The sequence below is a fragment of the Malaclemys terrapin genome, chromosome 9 (genome assembly GCF_027887155.1).
Source record: "Malaclemys terrapin pileata isolate rMalTer1 chromosome 9, rMalTer1.hap1, whole genome shotgun sequence".
In the NCBI taxonomy this organism is placed as follows: domain Eukaryota; kingdom Metazoa; phylum Chordata; order Testudines; family Emydidae; genus Malaclemys; species Malaclemys terrapin.
This window is the reverse complement of record NC_071513.1, coordinates 105,084,266-105,091,586: the sequence shown is the minus strand read 5'-3', so window position 1 is coordinate 105,091,586 and position 7,321 is coordinate 105,084,266.

The window sequence follows — 7,321 nt, the reverse complement described above, 5'->3', positions numbered from 1 at the left end:
TCTTAAAACAATCTCCATCTGACTGAGTACTAGTCTCTTAAATCAATTAGATTTGATGTCCTGTTGGTGGCCATGTCTTACTATGTCTCATCGAAGGTCTAGTGCTGGGCAGATATAGATATAAAATATGCAGTAATGGAAGCATCATATGTAAAACCAGAATTGAGCCCTAAAATAATTCAAACTAATGAGCCCATATTAGTTACAGAAATATTCAATCTTCAGGAATTCAGTGTGACTTCAGTGGCAGGACATGCTCAACAAATACTGTCAAAGTTGAGAAAAATCCAGACTCCGAAGGTATGTGTCAGAGGCCAGAGCAACCCCCCAAGCGAGGCTTGCACACTGAGTTCCCTGTGTCCATCTGTCATTACTCTCCATTCCTGATCCGCTGGCCGGGAGTAATAGGGCTGGAAAGCATTGTGAGGTTAGTTAACTAGTACTTTGTTTTTCCAGGTTTCTTGATGTTCTCTAGAAATTATACAAGGTATTTACTCCTGGTGGAATTCTGCGCCAAAAAATTAAAAATTCTGCGCACAATATTTTAAAATTTTGCATATTTTATTTGTCAAAATAACACAATATAATCACACCAGTTTCAATTATTTTTGGTCATTTATTTCAAAATACCTGTCAGCAAGTATGTCTGTAACAATACAGACAACAAAAAAAGATTCAGGAAATGTTTTTTGACAAATAGATTCCTTACTAGGCATATTGATACAGAACTCTCTTGAGTAATAATTCATTTAAACGACAATACAGAACCGTATTTCCCACCCCTCTCAGAAGCAGAGCAAAGGCTTGGGGGAGTCAGGGGTAACGGAAGAAGAGCTATGGGGAGAGGGAAGTAAATTCCTGGGAAGGAGTCTGGGTGTGAACTTGGAGGGTTGTTGGGGGGGCGGGAAGGGATTGTTGGGGAGCTTTCCCCATGCAGACTCTGGCTGACCCCTAGCCTCTCCCATTCAGTCAGGCACATCTGCCCCATCCCCATGTGTCTCTGTGCCCCCACCCAGCCACTCCCCTGTCCCTATGTAGCTCTGCCCCCTCCCCATCACCGTGTGTCTCTGCACCTCCGCTCCCATTCACCCCGTAACCCAGTCTGTCCTCCCACACTAGCCCTTATGTGCCCCTGTCTGACCCCCTTCCCCCCCCCAGCCCAGCACCCCACACTGTCTCCCCACAGCTCCTGGCCTGAGGAAGAGACACTTTCTCTCCCCTCGCTGCAGCTTTGGGCTCTCACCGCAGCGCCCTCCGGTGGGCAAAAGGCAGAACTGCAGACGTTTTCTGCTGGGAGCTGCTGCGGTTCTTGCGCCATAGCGCCCTGTGGTGGGCAATAGGCAGAACTGCAGCAACATTTTGGCAGAAGCTTTTTTCTGCACCCAAAAAACAGAACTCTGTGGGGCTCATTAAATAGACACACGCGCAGTAGCACAGAATTGCCCCAGGTATTGGACTTTGTTTGATGGCACTTTACACCTGAGGATCTTACACCCCCTCACGAACATTGGTGGCAGTAGTGAGGGGAATTGCCGTCTTACGTAGGGAAGTGTCACTGCCCCATTGTACATCTGTGGAAATGGACACTTCGCGACAGCAACTACCTCGTGCAGGGAGGCCAAAGAACTAACTGCTCAGGGCCCTGTATGTTGAGCCTCTCTCAAATGTAAAACTCACAGTGTAATCAAGTATCAGAGGGGTAGCCGTGTTAGTCTGGATCTGTAAAAAGCAACAGAGGGTCCTGTGGTACCTTATAGACTAACAGACGTATTGGAGCATGAGCTTTCGTGGGTGAATACCCACTTCGTCAGATGCACCCACGAAAACTTATGCTCCAATACGTCTGTTAGTCTATAAGGTGCCACAGCACTCTTTGTTGCTTTTCACAGTGTAATCGGTATTCTAAGATAGCATCCCCTAGAGAAAGATGGTGTCAAGTATCAGGGGGTAGCCGTGTTAGTCTGTATCTACAAAAACAACAAGGAGTCTGGTGGCACCTTAAAGACTAACAGTTAGTCTTTAAGGTGCCACCAGATTCCTTGTTGTTTTTTTAGAGAAAGATGGGTACATGGAAGAGCCTTCTGTGGCCCGGGTCCCTGAGAGAAGTTGACAGCAGCTAAAAATAGGTTTTTGCCTTGAAGCTTTCATTGCCAAGAAACCAAGCTCCAGGATGGAGAGGCTCTTTTGAAGTGCAGTGGAGAACTCCATGTCAGAGATGTAAGGAGAGGTGATGCTGGCGATGCAGATGTGAGAGCAGCAGCACAGAGTAGCTATGCTCCACAGGTGGCATTCTCTGCCCTGTTAATACAAATGTGTTCTTGAGAGTGGGAAGGAAAGAGGTCTGTTAATGTGGGGTGACCATGTTGAGGCTTCTCCAGTAAGAAGCAGCAGAGGTGCTGAACTTTCTATCCTCCAGTGTGAACTGAATCTGGGAATCAGATGTAGTGAAAGGGGTTAATGATTCTATTCTCAAGTGATTGCTTCAAGATCTGCTAAGTACAGAAGCCTGTGGTGCTCTGCTGATGCCGCAGTGATGTTCCAATGGACAAGACGCTGGATTGTGAGTCAGGAGAGCTATGTTGTGTATCTAGCTCTGCCACAGACTCTGTGGGCTTGTCTGCACACAGTCTTGAACTGGTTTAGTTAAACCAGTGCAAACCCCCATGTGCACCTACCTTGGTTTAAAACTGCTAAGCTCTGTTTAGCTTGCCCTGTAAATTTATAATATAAAGTGTCCACACACACACACACACACACACACACACACACACACAACTGCATTGATCTAACCCTTCATACAGCTATCCTGTTATGGAACCTGGACATTGAGTTCTGATCTCTGCATATGAGAAGAGGTGTTTTAAATCACACCTTTAGTTAAACTGGTGCAACTGTGTGTGTAGACCAGGCCTCAATTGGCCATTGGCTAAATCATATAACTTACCTGTGCCTTCGTTTCCCCTCTCTGTAGAACAGGGGTGATACTTCTCCTCTCCATAAAGTGTTTTGAGATCTATGGATAAACGGTGCCATAAAAGTCATGGAGAATCTAGAAATATCTCGGTGGATTTCTCAAAGTCCGGTTGTGGCATGTGAAGGGCACGATCAAATCACGGCTCAGGAAAATGGAACCATCCTGCCCTTGCCAGTGCTGGCAACTTGAACCCAAAGAGTGCTTAATAGTATTAAACTGCCTGTGTAACAGGGTGGCCTCCTCCTAAGGGCCAGGAAGCCTGGAGCTAGAGGCCACCCTGTTCAGTGGGCCCATCTTTGCCTCCCAGCCTACGGGTGCTGGACGAAGTGGTGTCACATGACAGCCTGAAGCTTGGGCCTCGTAAAAGGGAATAAAACACAGTTTAGTGGAGGAACCACAGGGAGCAACCTGGGCTCCTGTGGCAGGCCATGAAGTAGGGTCTGCAAGGACTCAGGGAAGCAGCCTGGATGTCAGCACCCTGTTGCAGAGCATAGAAGACAGACAGGTAGCCCTGAGGGCTGAGACCGTGAGAGGGATGGTATGGACGCCGCCTGAGAGTCCAAGCTCCACCCCAGAGCAGAAAGACTTAAAGGGAGCCCAGAAGGTAGGTGGAGGAGGAATCCCTGGCCACAAGGGGGCGCGTGGGAGTCAAGTGCCCCTGTTACAGTGTGTTTGTGTCGCATTACAAATAGCTTTAGATTCGCCAACAGATGATCCCACTCAGGCAGACAGGGGAGGGAGCTGAAGACAGACATCTTGGTTGAAGTGCTCTGGATCATGGTGTTACAAAGCTATGTTTGATTATTGTAGAAGGTAAGAGAGAAGCGGTTTTCGTGCAGCACATCAATCTAGGGGCTAGTCACGTGCTCTGAAGAGGGGAAAAGAGCAGACCGTGAATTGCCTGCTAATGAGTCCAAATCCCGTCCCCATTGTAAACAAACGGTTATGAAAATGTCACAGGTACTTGACAGTGGAACACTGTTTTGGCTTCAGCCCACCTCTTTCCCTGTAAAAGACTTCTAACTACGTCACAGCGCTGGCAACTTGAACCCAAGTGAAAGTGCTGCTGGATGCACCACAAGATGCACAATGAATGTCAGACTGACAGACCGGGGGGGGGGGGGAGGAGAGAGAGGGGTGTGTGTGTGTGTGTGTGTGTGTGTGTGTGTCTTGGCTCTGAGGCTCCTGAGAGCTACAAAGATGGAGTGGCTGACAGGTGCACCCCTACAGCTGCTGTCTGCCTTAGATACTAAGCAGGACCATTCTTCTGCTGAAGACCAGAGAAGCTGTAAGATGTTACGACTCGTTTCACAACCACTGTGTGGCAATTGCACCAGGACATACCCACGTGCTTGGCTTTTGTGGGAGAACATGCTGCTTATTTTAAGATGCTCCTTACTAACGAAGAGATGAAAGCTGACCAAAGGGCACTTCCGCTGCAGTGATTTGCCCGTGTCATTGATGGCCACGGGAGAGGAGACACTCCTGCTTTTTTGGAGCAAAATAATAACTTCACTGTGTGTATGTTTCATTCATTCAGTAGCCAGGGTTATTTGCTGAATGATTTCTACAAATAAATCTTGCTTTGTAGACGGTTCATGAGCAGTTCCGCACCTGTATTCAATACCTGAAATTCAGGCTGTGACAACTAGATGTACAGGTCACGTGCTATTGTTCCAGCTCCTTGATCGGAAGAGTGTAACTCCTGGAAACGGATTTCTGCAGCAGCTACTCACTTTGACAAGTTCCAGCTTCACTTCTACAGACATACAGGTGCGCATGTTCACGCACGCACACAATAACAATTCACTCTTTCCACAAACATTCCTGCCAGTAACTGCAATCCCTACATTATTTACAGTAAATGAGGGCAGAAAAGGTGCAGATGTGGGTGGAGTGAGTGCAATGAATTATTAATGGTTCAGAGCTGTGTGCATTATTTACCCAGCTCTGTTATACCTCAGATGTTGGCTTGGCACTGTACTCAGGAGGGGGCACAGTCGTACCCAAGGACTTCCCAGACACTACAGTCCAGACGCAGAATGCCCCAAAGATTACAGGGGATAGTCCAGGCTCATGTTTAATGTAATGCTGCTGTTGGGCTGGTACAACAGGCAGCTTTGAGCTCAGCAAACAAGCAGTAAATTTAAATCAACATTTTTCTTGCTTTATCTTTTTCTTCTACTGCTGGACCAAGTCGTCCCCTTCCTCCTTGCTGAGAACAACTGCCTTGTCCTGGGGACAGTTCAGATTTAGTTTCTCTCAGCAGTTGCCAGGCATGAGGTGATGCAAAGATGGATCCTAGGGTGAGGGTGGATATATGAGGGGTGGGATGGTGCTAGATCAGTGACTCTCTGTCCCCATTGCTTTCATTTTTAAATAAATAAATATTCCTCCCGTGTGTGTGAAGTGAATCTGCTGCGTGTGAGTCATGCTGTGATGTACTGAATCGGCAGGGACAGTTCACAGCACTCCCGGAGCTCTACATCACTCCCCTCAAATTGTCACAATGTGGGGTTGATTCTGAAGCCTGTTGCGTCAGACATCACCAGTTATTCTGGGACTGTGGATGGAGTAGGGGAGGGTGAAATTTGGCATTTTGACCTACAGGAACACTTGTTTTTGTCTCAAATTGTGAGCAAGTGCACATCGCAAAGATTCTGGTGGAAAAGAAATTTCAAAATTTGACTTGAAACATTTTGTTTCAGCATTTCTGGGCAAAACGTTTTGACATTCCCCAACTCGAAGTGTTTTGGTTTAGTGAACTGACGTACCATGCAGTGTTTTGAGTCCGTTCAATACTAAACCCCACTTTTCCCACTAGTAGTGCATGGCCTCATGAGAGTTAATGGTTAGGAACCTGACGGTACCATTTTCCCCTAGAGGCCAGGCTACCTGGTTCAACTACATCTCCCGCGATGTACCCTAAGACACTTAACTCCCATGCTGTGCCATGCAGCTCGGTCAGAGGGAACTCCACGTTGCAGTATGGGAGTTGTAGTCCTCCAGCCAATAGATGAGAATGGAAGTCTGAATTACAATCCCATGAGGCAATGTGTTGATAGGGAAATTCAGATTTATTGATGTAAAGTGATTCAAAACTAAATGTTTCAAGTCGGTTAAAAAATAAAATCGTCTGAGTTGGGTTGAATTGACCTGAAAGAAAATGTCTTGATTTTCCTGGTGGAAAACTGAAAACTTTTAGCAAAATCAAAATTCTCCTGCAGAAAAATTTGATTTTGTGGAAAGTGCATTTTCTGTCATAATGACTTTCTGACAGAACATTCTGGAATGGCTCCGGAGCAGAGTCTGATCTGAGTTCTGCCTCCCCTCACTCCAGGCCTCTGTCTGTATGTGTGTTTTAAAAGCTCAGTTTGCAATTGCAGATGGTTTCTGAGGGAGAAGGGTCTGAACTGTCAGTTAAGGAGGTGGAAAAGCAGGAAGTGAGGGCATTAATGCTGCCAGGGATTGGGCATTGGCCGCTGTCAGGGCAAGCGCCAGTTCCTATATATAAAAGCACCAGGTGCGAGAGGCTCGTCACACAAACCAGCAAAACAAAGAGCCTGGCAGGAACCTGTAATAAGCAGCAATATTTGCTCAAGGCACAATGTCCACCTAGCAATGGGCCCCACCCTGTCCTCACCTTTTCCTTCCGTATGCGAGATATAGCTACAAGCTTTTATGGCTCTTTCATTCGACCGCTGGAAAACCATGGTAAATAGCAATAAAATTAATATTGTACACTGCTCTAGTGCCTTCTAGGCTGAAGGATCTCAAAGCATTTTACAAACCCTGCTGAACTTGCTCCCCTTGAAGTAAAGGAGTGAGGACTTTAAAATGTGGCCCTGTACGTGCCAGCCTGGAGGAGGATATCAGCCAGCATGCCCCCTGCACAACTGTGGGGTAGAGAGCAAACTTTGGCCACTCATCTAAAGGGACTGGTCTGCCCCAAAATAGCTGAAAGTGACAGGTGTTTGTACGGTGCTCATCTGTCCTCCGAGGACATGCAGTGTCCTTGGTGAGGGCAGAGGGTGGGCAACTGCATGGGGCAGCAAACATCCAGGGGATAGCTCTTCTTTCAGGGGCACCAACGGACCCATGCGCGTGGTCCCTGGTGCCATAGCTGGCACCTTAAGCACTGTATTTGCCCAGGTCCTGGCCTGGATTCCACCTAGCAACACCCAGACGAGCCTCTCACATCTGGTGCTTTTATATATAGGAAGTGGAGCTTGGCCTGACAGCTGCCCTACCCAATCCCTGGCACCCCTCTGGCCTATCTGTAATCAACGGGGAAGGAGAGGATTTCTGGCCAACATGGCTGCATGGGGCAGTGGATCGGGCACAGGA